This window comes from Leptosomus discolor, chromosome 2 (assembly GCF_034619465.1).
Source record: "Leptosomus discolor isolate bLepDis1 chromosome 2, bLepDis1.hap2, whole genome shotgun sequence".
Taxonomy (NCBI): domain Eukaryota; kingdom Metazoa; phylum Chordata; class Aves; order Leptosomiformes; family Leptosomidae; genus Leptosomus; species Leptosomus discolor.
This window is the reverse complement of record NC_141392.1, coordinates 8,173,658-8,186,597: the sequence shown is the minus strand read 5'-3', so window position 1 is coordinate 8,186,597 and position 12,940 is coordinate 8,173,658. Positions and strand designations below refer to the sequence as shown.

General features: G+C 41.0%; 1 long non-coding RNA gene across 6 annotated transcripts in view; it reads right to left on the bottom strand.

The window, feature by feature from the left end:
* Positions 1-12,555, bottom strand: part of LOC147415919 (uncharacterized) — a 46,749-nt gene extending 34,194 nt beyond the window's left edge. For all 6 annotated transcript variants that reach the window (XR_015183387.1, XR_015183382.1, XR_015183384.1 and 3 more), the window contains exon 1: positions 12,469-12,555. This is a non-coding gene — a long non-coding RNA (uncharacterized LOC147415919). The remainder of the gene's footprint in view (positions 1-12,468) is intronic.
* Positions 12,556-12,940: the final 385 nt, after the last annotated feature.

Below are 12,940 nucleotides of genomic sequence, written 5' to 3'. Positions count from 1 at the left end.
ACTGACTTAAGAGCTCAAAGCCACACAGAAAGACTCTTCCTGTCCAAGAACTGGAATAACGAAAAAGAACAGTCCTCACGGCAAATTATTTGCTAGTGAATGGATCCAAGCTCTGTGTGACTCCTGACATGTAGCAGTAAATGCAAAAAATAACATTGTCTTACTTACAGGAAGAATAAACTGAAAAATTTAGTACTAAATATGATTAGAAAACATTAAAGAACTTGAAAGCCTTGTTTCAGATATCATTGCCATTAATTGCCAATTGCACAGGAAACTCACATGAGGAGCTTGCTAGGAAGGTTTTATAATCCAGTTCCCAAGGAATTGCAATAAAAAGCTAAGAAAAATGTTTGAAATAATGAAATAAAGCAAGTTATCATCACTAACATCCCATGTACATTGAGTAATAGTATTTATGCACCACAAGATGGTGGGTATTTAGGGGCATTTTGGTAAATATTTTACTGACTTACTTCTTAAGGGCATTTCAGTTAGAAGGAGCCCATGAAAAGGAGTCAATTGACATGTTTTAGAAGAGGATGCAAAGGCAGTTACAACAGAGGCACAGAAACAGATATTAATGAACAAGATTAATGAAACTTTAGATATAACCTGTTGTTTATCCGAACATCTGCACTTTTCTTTGGTTTTAAAACTAGGCTTTCAAGAACATGTAGTATCTCTCAAGCCAGACATAACCATCAAACCCTTTCACTGCATCTTGACTCCTCTTTTCCTGTATTTGAATGCTAGGCTGTACACAAATAGAAAACTATTACTATGCTTTTACAAATCTTGGGAAAAAGCGTCTCCCAGTTTGGGGAAATCTTTTTCTTATCTGGACACATTACGTAGCATGACTAAAATCTAGCATGATTACAGTACTTCATGCTGTTGCCACTGTCTCACAGGACAGACTGAAACTAACTTTCTGCACAACCTGAACTCCTATGAAGTAAACATGGGTTACACAAAAAATTCCCTTCCCGCCACTGAGAGAAAGTGCCCTATGAATTGCACACTGCACAAAACCAGAACAAACCATTTTGGAAGAGGAAGCGACGGTTACAGCACAACTATTTGATGCTGCAGGGGGAAGAAGGCATAACTTAACTTGTTCAAAGCACCTGGGTTGAACACCTTATTCTTATCACTTATTCCATGTAACAGACCTCAGCCAACTGATCTTTATTCAGATAAGTAACTTTGATGACCTCCGGGTCATTAAAGTGTTTCCCCCTTCTATCTATAATTATGCAGACTGAGGACCGCAAAGTTTTATGAAGTCCTTGGGAAGGGGTTTTCCTCACAAGTTTTAAAAACAGCCAAAGTATTTAATTTTCAAAGAAGGAGCAGTGAACTTTCATGAGAGACTTTGCTTTCAAGTGTTGTGGCTTTTTTTTTTCTGCAAGGTGATACTAAAAGGATCGGTTTCTGGAAAGACACCTGAAAATGCTGTAAATACGTAAGATAAAGTAGGTAACATGGAGGAACTCAGGAGATTCAGCTGCACCACTTTACAGACTTTGCTGGGTTACAACTAGCAACCAGAGATGGTGGTTTGTATGGTTTCTATTTATGGTTGTCCAAAACCACACTGGGAGATAAAAAGACACAGCTGTGAAGAACAGTGGGATGGGGTTTTAGAAAAATAACTCCACTTTCATATCTCAGTTGGGTCATGCTTACACAACAGGAATGAATGGTTTGTAATTGAATCAGTTGAACTGGACTTGTATAAACAAGACCTGCTGAAGTTTAAGTTTTGTCCTACAATTTCCAATATTCATCTGCAGCTTTTTCTAAGAATTTCCAATTCCTAAGAACTATGAATTTTTCATGAGTCCTCTGATGAACTGCGAGTACATAATGGAAAATTAGGTGATTGAAATTAATTCCTGTATCCACTTTGGCACTTAATTAGCTTGGTTTCAAACACTGAATTGGCTATTAAATGTGCTAAAGGTAAGCTACTCTAAACATTAATTAAACTATTTGTAAATTCTTCTAAGATGTTTTAGTGTGTTTATATGCCTTGTTTGCAAATGTTTCGAGGATTTCAAATAGTTTAATTTAATATCCCCAGTAAAGACTAAGCTTAAAGGTAACACATGTTGCTGTGATCAAAGTCTTTCTCTTCCTGAATGAATATACAACTCAGTGCAGTAAGACTAACACCACCACAAAAGTTCTGTCAAGTGATATAGACCAACAAATCACAAACCCAAAGAAGGTCCTAGCCATTCCTCTCAATGTCATCCCACACTTCTGACTAGAAATTCCAAAACTAATGTCCCAAATCCCACTTTTGCCCAAAACAAAAATTAGTCAAAAATCATTATAAGAGGATGACGTGAACACAGCCATCCATCTATCATTAACACACCTACCAGACTGCCTAAGAAGAATCCCACTTCATACAAAGTCTCTCCTTTTCTCTTGTCCAGAGTAGCATTATTAACATAAGTATTATGGATCGATTTTCTAGGGGGGGAAAAAAACACACACAAGTAAATGTCAAATAAAAGAATTTCAATATTTAAACTAAGCAGCCTTACTACCTATATTAATAAAATCCAGGCTACAACTTCTCAGGTTTCCCTAGAAAAAATACTCATATTTAAACTCCTGGGGACAAGGAAGGTGTAGGGGGTGGACAACTGTTGGAAACAGAAACATACACTTTGACCTAAAGGTAAGAAGAGGAAGAGTGAGGATGTATCCCAGAGGCTCTTCCCTTTCCTGTCGCCACGATAGGAAAGGACAAGAATTGAGACGGTTCCTGTCTGCTGCTGGCTTTCTTTGTACAGTCACTGATGTTGCACTGCTCCAGTCTAGGGCTCAGTGAGACCTTTCTCACCCAGGCGTCAGTTATTACCAGGAAGACCACAAAGAGGTAAATAAGCAGCAGCAGGACAGTTCTTTCAGCAGTACAGGTGAGAAGCTGCGGAATAGAATGAGGTGCCAAAGAAATCTCAAGCCACCTGCCCAACCTCAGTGAGAAAAATCCGTGTGAGGGACAACTGGGCATTTTTCCTCCTAACAGAAAAAGCAGGACATTTTCTAAATGGAAACATTTCTAACAACATCATAGTTGATATTGTGGCGTTCAAAGAATGAGACCACGAAATCTGCCAACAGCCATTTCTGAGCACTGTCCTGCAAACGGTCCATGTCTACATTAGCAACCTCTCTCAGGCTGTGGAAGCGGGTGGCTGTGTACACACTGCCAATTGGGATGATCTCCGAGATGCCTGATCTCCAAGGAACGCTCTAACGGGTCACAGACAGTAATGACCATGTCCCACATAGGAACAATCCCATGCACAGCTTATCTAATTTCTGGTACTTACACAACACTAATGTCTTTTTAAACTACCATACAATACCTTCCTCCTTCACAAGGCAGTCATAAGTAACCAGCAATCCTGTTACTAAGTGGTGTTTGCAAGGAAAACAATAGGTGTCCTCTCTGTTGAGCCCAGGGACGAGTTGCAGGCTTTTGTGGGGTACCTGAGAAGCAGGTAGACCTCCACATCATCAAAACAGACACCCTAGAAAGTACTCCCTATACAGAGTCTTACAATTTTGTGTTATAGGGCTTTGTTGTAACAATCCTTAAAGTTTTTCAAGATCTAACACACGCCTGTGCATTACAGTCTCTCACCAGCTACATTTGCATTCATTGTTACTCCTTCACCTGAAACCTCAGGTTTAAATAACTGCCAGCTGATATTATCGATGTTTGGTTTATGAGTCATTCAGCCAGCATGATGGGCCAAGAAAGAAAACAGCACCTTTACAAACATGTCCTAATTTTTCTGCTGCCATGGGGAGCAGGAAAAGCAGGGAAAGGGCACAGGAAGGATTTGCAGCCTGAACCAAAATATACATCCCAGGCCAGAGTTATACCTCTCAGGCAGATGTAAATTCATAGATCAGGTCATGAACAGCAGAAAAACAGCTCTGGGATATTAGACCTAATGTTTCAGTACAGTTTCAAGTTTCAACAAGAAATGTTCTGCTAACTTAGTTCCTATTTAAATTTGCTTCTTCACATAAATCCCAGATTTAAGCATTTATATTTTCTTCAGTGAGGCTCCAGAAATGTGAAAAGAAGGAAGGGAGAGAGAATTCACTGCTCTGGATTTAGCTTTACACAAAGTAAGGTCATTTAAAGAACTGTCTGCCATCCCACACACACGTGCTAAGGACAGTTTTGCTAAAATCAGCAGAGCAATCCACTGATGGAAAAGCACAGAATTGAGGTGTTCTCATGAGCCTTTTTCTACTCAGCAGAATTCTGCACCATCCTGGAGCCCAGTGGACTCAATCTTGCTGGGTGCCGAGCACCTCATCTGGCTTCAACAAAAGCAGCAGAGACCCAGCAGCAGAGAGCAAGACGCAGTTGCCAGCCTCACTCAGATTGCACAAATATGCAATATGCCCAGACTGGAATCATCTGGGATGCATTAGGCTGGGAAATCTCTTGTCTCTGCGAGCATACGTGCTTTTTATTCAGGGCGAGTGTCGTTGCAACAAGAGTTATACATTAAGACTGCACTGATAAAATTGTCTGTCAGAATGTGGGTTGGTCACTCTTATCTCAATACTAAAATTAAATATTTCTATGAAAATTAGCCTTGACTTTTGTTGCACAACGTAAATCAAAAACCATTTGTTTTGTTTGAACTGGTGGATTGCAGATGTCAGAATAGAACATAAGGATAGGAGTGGAAAATTTTGCATTATGGCACTAGGTGATTCATTATGTTTTATCTGTGCTGCAAAACCATTTTCAAGGACATTATATTCTCTGTAAATTATTATAGCTTCTAAACCTGATCACGACTTCAACAGTAACAGACCAAAACCAGCATGCAAATACTCACTCCATGTCTTGTGTTCAGATCCTGCTAGCAATTGTTCAAGTACAAGCATATTTAAATTACAAGCATTTTTCTTATCTGGATCCTTTATTCAGAGGTGTGGACCCTTTCTTACACTTTTGTGGTGCCTGGTTAATGTTCAGGGCTCCAGCCTGAGAACGGCAAGGTAACAGCTTCTTTCATGTATTTTCCAGTACTTCCTTGCTTCAGCCAAATCAAAGACACAGGCAGCACTGCATTAATCAAACTTTTGCCATGGACAAAAAACAGCCCCAGAAAGTTGCCTGGCCTCCCTGTGTGGTCAGCTAGAGTAGGCAGGCCCTTCCCAGGAACACTTATTTCCACCATCACGACCCCCACCTCCCCAAATTAAGACATATGGGACGAATTGTCCTCTGGACATGCTTATTTAGCCTCATTGACTGTAAACAGGGCTTAGGCAACTAGATGCATTGCTCAAGATAGGCAAGATGAATCTGTTCATGAAACCTAAACCTCAGAGGAAAAAAAAAATTAAAAATAATCACATTCAGTAAGAATGTGGATGCCTTTTCCTTTAAAAGCAGTAGCCCTACCCTGTGGATCCTCTGGGATCATGTGGCCACTGGGAACTCTGCAACTGCCCTGGCTTCCAGCTATTTCTGGTGCAGGTCTTGGTGTTGATTTTTGACCTTTTGGAGACCTCTTCGTGTAAGATAACACTGCTCGCTCACTCTTTCCCCAAAACCCACAGGCGATTGAGTAAAGCAGGAAAGTGAAAGCAATAGCAGCATTCCATCAGGCAGGGAAAGAGTTAGAGATATGAGGATCAGGAAAGCTGACTTTCTTTAGTAACTCCTACAGTTTCAGTCACTTATTAAAAAAGGATTTATATTTCTGAAGTAAGGATCTGTACTTCCTCTCTCTTCTGAAGCTGTACATTTCTCTGCCAGACTATGATGAAAAGGGCCCTCCCTTGCCCATCGCAAGTCAACACTGAAGTCATCCTGTTATTCTTTTTCATCTTGCTCACATGTTGAGGCTTCTCTGTGGAAGTCTTGCTGAGACACACATCTCATTGTCTCTTGTTCCTCTTTGCTCATGAGGCCTTTTTTTAATCCCAGATTTCTTTTGCATATTAGCTTAAGCAGGAATGTTTCTGGGATTTCAATGAAGGAGAAACTACATGTAAACAATGCTGTTTTCTAAACTGCATGTGATCATCTGTTAAAACCAGAAGCCGTTTCTATGAAGAGGGTATTGTAAAGAGCTCTAACTATAAGGTCTTGCTCACCTCCTGTTTGAAAGCTCACTGCTGTGCCTGACTACAACTGAGCAAAGCAGTAAGGTCAGGAAGATGGGCCACTTCTGCACCACAGCAGGGTTTGGTAGATTGCTGCTTTTGGCACATGGATGTGGAACCAGCCACAGGGTGATCTGGCTGCAAGAGACCACTCTCCTGCCTGCATTGCTAAAGAAATGCTGCAAAGGCTCAGCATCGCTCACAGTGCTTATCCCTGTTGGAAGTGAGAGAAGCAGAGGCTTCTCTCTTTCAGGTAATGTTCATCCTTGAGGCTGAACTTAGGGACACAGTTAGAGACTGTCTAGATATTTTAGCTGCTGGTACACATTCTGGGCTACTCTGTGCATGTCAAGGCATTGAAGGGCATACATGGCTAAATGGGGACTCCAGCAGCCACCTCTCCTTGCCTGACTGAGTCACTTCCATGTGTCCAGCCTGTCCTCCCAGTAATGAAACGGTCTTTCACAAATGGGCATCACCATCATTTAGCAGAGGAGGTAGAACTCATAGGCAACCTGAATTCTGCGCAGCAAAGACACAATGAGCACTGCAGGCTTCACACCACTCCCAAGATCAGTTCAGATATGATGCAGGTGTAGCCACAGGCTTTCCTTGTGGGAAGGAGAGAAAATTGGATAGCTGTATGTTGTGTATCTTAGGGGTTGTTAGAATAATGAAAATAAAGTGAAGCAAGATTAAGAGGCATTTTAGGCCACCTCTGACAGATTTTTTTCCACTCATCAGGAAGGGTTTCCCACTGAGCTCCTGGGAGGTGCTGAGCCCCTGAGGACTCCATGCAGAGGACGGAATTTGCAGCTACAAATGGCACTGTTTTTCTGTGCAAGGCTGAGCTATCAGGGAAGGTATCAGTGCAGCCTGTTGCTACTGATACTGTAAGCAGAAGACAGAAACAGTGGATCTTTTGTTTATCAGCCCTCTACAGTGTACAGCCCCTTTGTGAATAATAAGCCACCTTTCTGCAGCTCTTGTCTGGTGTAATGCAACATTTTCAGGTCAGCTCAGCTAAACTGAATCTGCAATCACCCGATATCAGCAAGTTAAAATAGCACTGATAAGAAAAATGTTGGTACAAGAAAATTCCGAGGAGCATGGTGCAAGAATAAGTTAAACCAGAGAACATGTTCTTTCTAATAAATGCAAGTTACTTTTGGCTGGTCTTTGCATCTCAGGTTTACTACTCGCACTATGGGAATCGTTGCATTGCCTCATCACATGGCTCATGTGAAGCTGTGCTTACTCATGCTTGCAAAGCACTTCAAGATCAGAGGGAGCAGGGTCTGTAAAACAGTAAAGGGTACTTCATTAACATTATCATTTGACCACAGTAACAGGGAAATAGGCTTTAAAAATGCTTCAGTTCATTAGTTCATAACTATCCTTCAGTAGCTATAAGTTTAGCTGAGAACCTAAAAGCAAAAATCAGCAAGCTGCAAGGTAGCAGGTTCGGACTGCATACACCTCAATATAGGCCTATTTTTCTGCCTCATTGTAGCTGGTGCATACTTTTAATACTGTCTTTTATCCAAAGGTAACAAGTAGATGTAGAGGTAAAGCAAATGCAAATGAATCTGGGACTCACCCTAAAACATCTGTCTCCCAAAATGTTACCCTCTGGCCCACATCCCGAGTTGCCACCCCTCTCCTTGCATAAGCTTTTGGGGTCTCATTAACACACCTGGCAAGTCTACACAGCAAAAGGCTGTTAGAGATCCTGAGGTAGCTTTGAGGAAAGTGGCTAGTCTACACGGTATATTGCAATGCCGTGCACAAACGCTAGCTTAGATCCCAGAGGCAATATAGTTGTGTCTGTATAGCAAAGCACCCACGCTAATTAGCCCTGCCCCTGAGGGTGCTGCAGGAATGGAGCTAATTAGGTATGCTGAGAGGTACCCCTGTTAATTAGCCCAGGAAGAACACAACAACAGTAACAGAGCTTCCGATCAGGGCATTAGCTCAGGGATCTCTATAGTGTGCTTGACTGTGTAGCATAGCTGAGCCCACAGGCTCTTTTGAGCATCATTCTAAGAATCTAAATATCTTCTTTCAATCCAGTCTCACCATCTGACCCTGCTTTTGCAAGTATTCATAGGTGGGTATTTTTTCTTGATGGTAGGAAAATTAAGTAAATAAATAGATTCAAAAGAATTAAGAAAAAAGCTAGTATAGACCACACTACAATAATCTAGTGTTATTAAATTCAGCTACAGGTAGCGACATGCCTGTAGGGAAGCACTGGATATTCCTAACCCATCTTGATAAAAGGCATGCTTTGGCTAGTGGTGCATGTTTTGCAAGCAGTGTATCTCTAAGGTACTGTTAACTCAAGCCAACTCAGCCTTAAATACAGACTATGGCATATTAAGTTGTAATCATGCAAGATTTTCCATTACAAGCTCAGAGCTGAATGAAATAATTTAGGCACAGGCCCACACCTAGGAAAGACGGAGCTCTTGAGAAAGCAGTTTTGTCCCCTTCCTTCTCCCCTGGTTGTACCACACAAGAGAAGGGGGCTATTCTGGCCAGTCCTTCTGCCTCCTCTCCCCATCAGCCCCCCAGGTCACCAAGCACCACTGTCCATGGCTTTGCCAGCATACACAAGACTCTCCCCACAGCTGCCGCTACCCGGCCTGGCTGCCAACACTAAGCAACATACGCAGTTATGCCTCTAACTTCCATGGCTTGCTATACAGCAACACAGGGGTAAATAAGTCTGTCTCCACTATAGCCAGCGTAGGTATGAGGATGGTGATGAGACTATTGTTAAGGAGAGCTTCCAAATGCCATTCCAACCACCATATTGTAGGTACACATAAAAAAGCTAAGATAATGCCTTCCAAAGAGAAAATGTGTGTGCTTCATATCATTCCAGGAGGGGTTTTTGTGGTTCTTATTTTTGAAAATTGGAGCACAGTGATTTCCAATTGCCTTCCAGGCATGTGTGCAAGAGCACCCAGTTCTTTCCCATACATTTCAGAAAAATGTTTTTGCACATGGTTAACTTCTGAATAGGACTTAAACCCTTAAGGCCTGGCTTGAGTTCTTCATCACACTGCAAAAACGCATGGTGAAATTTTAAATCAGCCTCAAGAGCTTATAACGTGAAGGTGCTGGAACATTTGAGACAACAAATTTTTTTTTTTAAGAAAGTGGATATTATGAAATGATAAACACCAGAGAAGACAGAGGTTTCTTCTGGAATTAATGTGTTTCCAGTAGACATAATACTTAGGCTTCTGCTAAAGACGGCTACAATTTAGGTGTATAAAAGCAAAAAATCTCAGGCTCTTATATTTTAAGTTCCCAAGAATTTACTATTTAGGATGGGAGAAGGGGTCTGTGTAATATATCTGAAAATCAAAGTTCAGTATTTAATCTTTACTTTGTATTCTTTAGGATAAAAAAAATCTTGGTTTCTGTTTATGTAGCTTTATGATACTTGTCAAAATAATATAGTGTGCTATAGCATTTTCTGATGCAAACTGGGATATCTCACACAAGCTTGACTTTACAACAGGGGTTCTGGATGTATACCAGACGCACAAAATGGTCATTAACTTGATATGATATGAGAAAGGTGTTGAAGTGAATAACTTACATAGTAGTAATAGTGGTTCTGTCTATGGACATTTTATCTTGCTCTTGAACGGCAAAAAAATACTTTAACATGCCTTGTCTCCAGGCAAGTTTAGAGTGACCTAGAGACTTCTCAGTTTCAGAGTTCAAAATCTGCCCCTCCATTTATACTTGGCCAGTGCTCAGACCAGAGCTGCAGTATATTGCATCATCTCACAGAGACCTAAAAAATAGGAGAGACTGGAATTCTAGGCGCGAGCATCTCCTGACTCTAGAATAAAGTCGATACTGTCCACCAAAACAATGAAAACACCCCAAACTCTGTTTCCAACTGTATAAATAGCTCAGATTTTCAGCTTTACTGCCAGAGCTTGGCTGATACCCCTTCAGTTTGCCCGTCCAGTTTTACATCTACCAATAACAATTTTCTTCTCTTCTATATATTCAAAACAAAACCTGAAGCACAAAGGTTATCAACTTCCACAACCTTTTGTGCATAGACAGGCCCATAAGGTCTCTGTCAATGAACAACAGCTCATCATTCATTCTCATTATACTGGCACATAAATCTTCTGAGTGACCAGGGAAACTGGGAAGCTTGCTACCCTCGTAACGTTCCTCACGTGCCTGCTGAAGGCGTTGTGTCTATACATTGCTCACGACTCCCAGAAATGCAGAGTTAAGAATAATTCAAGATACATAACAAGGAATAGGAGGGAAGGGTGACCTGCATATAAACTTTGTCCAAAAGTCCTCAAAACTATTTGCTTGAGGTAGGTAGGAAAATATGAAAAAAACTATGATGCTTATCAGTCCTATTTCTCAAATTCTGACTGGCCTTAGTACAGTTTTGCACACCATCTGGAAAAAAAAAAAATCTATAAAATTTTTGTTAACACTAGAGTTTATAGTTTTATTCAATTTGGAAGTCGTTAAAAATTTTCTAATGTGGGTGCTACGTGGACAACAGCTCCACATTTCTTGAGTTGCCCTGCACTGACCAATCATCCACAGAAACAAGAGGTCCAGCAGACAACAGGCTGACTGCCACGGAGCTACAAAGCCATCTGTGAGACAGAAAGACTAATCGAGTGAGCAGCAGTGTGTCTGGGGTGTAAACATGGCATTTCCTGAAAACAGCATGCTCCACATCTGCCTGACATGTCCATATAGACATAGCCAATTTCTTTTGTACAAAGGAAGAGCTGCCATTTCATATTAAAAAAAAATAAACATCTGCCTGCCCTCCAAACTACTAGAATTATAAATAGTTTGAGTGACAAATACTTCTGTCACAGTGTTCAGGATACCTTCAAAAGATATCCCTAGCACTGTATGTGATTAACCGTAGCCTGGCAGAGTTCACCCTTATGAATATTTTCTGGATAAGCTTGTTGGTTTGAACAAGTGTTTGTGTTTAAAGGAAGAAGAGAAGAAGCAGGAATGTAGGTTGTATCAGCCACTTGTACACTTTTCAAGCAGACTGGTATAGCTTGATATCTGTCCTTTGAGAGTAATAAGAGCATTAAATTCTTAAATGTTGTGTACTATGTTGCTCAACAGGTTTTATCACAGGAAAATTGAGTAGTCTTGATGAAGTTTCATATAGGATAATGTTAAAAAAATTGTAGACATTATTTGCATAGATTGCATTATGTTGCTTGTTTCCCACCCCTCCCAAGCATCTCAGTACCTTAGAAATAAATCATAGTCAAAGGGTTATTAAAATTTAAAAAAAAAGACAGACCAAAAAAATACCTGAAGTCAATCTTAAACAAGACAAAGCAAACAGTACTGTAATAGATTTTCAGACCTCCTCAAAGTTATTCATATTCTAGTTGTCAAACAGCCATCATCTCTCAGCTGTCTTCTTTCCTGAAATTCTGCTATGGTGTCTTCCACAGACACATTAAATTATTTCCTCTTCAGTATGTTAAGAAAAAAAAAAAAAAAGCAAGCAAGCCACCCTAAAGTCACATATGTTTCTCTTTAAGAAAAAGGGTCTACCCAGTTTAACTTAAGAAGAATGGCCCTTTCTTAATGAAGTCATGCTGTGATTTCAAAAGTACCTAGATTAGGAAAGCAGCAGTATTGGTAGCAATGTCATTGTCACACAAGGTAGAAATATTCCTTCTAACCCTTTTTTAATTCCAGCCTTCCTGGGACAGCGTCTCAACCTGTACAAACCAGATTCTTTGCTAAATTTATAACTATGTTGAGAAGCACGTCACTTCAGAGAAGCACAAGGAAAGCTGTGCAAAATACTAAGGTTTAAATGCTTTTTCAAAAAATACTTGTTGTCATTCTGACCCAACTGGAAGAAAAAGGGAGATGAAAGGTTTGCAATAGCAGCTTGCCTCGGTTGGTAGAGCCTGAATACAGGATTTTGCCTGGTTTATTTTAAGTCTGAGCCGCTAGCAGCTGGAGTATGTCCCACATGCTAACACTTGGAATTCCCCAGGGAGAAGGTTTGTTTCAAATGTAACATGGGCCCTCCAAAGCTGGTCGTCTTTCTGCTTTATTCCATTTGCGTACTCCATCATTGCCTCAAGTCTTGATGATAACACACCTATTCTGAGCGATCAAACCTCCTCGCCAATGAACTGGTTTTGATTTAAATGCAATCTATTAACAATATCTACTTGCACACACATACACGCCCCGGCCAGATACTGAACAGACACAGTCTTGCAGACTTACACAGCAGCTGTGACAACAACTGATGTCACCTCCTCTGCAGAAATTTCCACAAGCGTCTTCCAAAGGCCAAGTTAAACAAGATAGAGCTTATCAGTTTCTTTAAAGTGCTCTGGATGAGACTAGTCCATGTGACCCCCTTCCCGGCCGCGGGGGTGTGGTATGTCACAGCTCCCCTATCAGCTGGCACATGGCGGTGGGAGATATGAGACAGCAGAAAAGTAGTAGTAACAACATCGCCCGGACGGCCGAAGACAGAACGAATACGCTGAGTAACTTCAGTGTGTGCGCGCCTACTTTCCGAAAACAGGTGGAGGGTTTTCAGCCCTGACTTCTGCTTGCACATCCCACTCGGCACAGATGGGTGGTAATGTTGCCAGCTACACGTTGGAAAGGCTGTGCTTCGTTAGCATCGTATTAACGCCTTTAGCAGTGAGTGGCAATACTATCTTTTTTCCTTCCCAAAGTTTTCCCC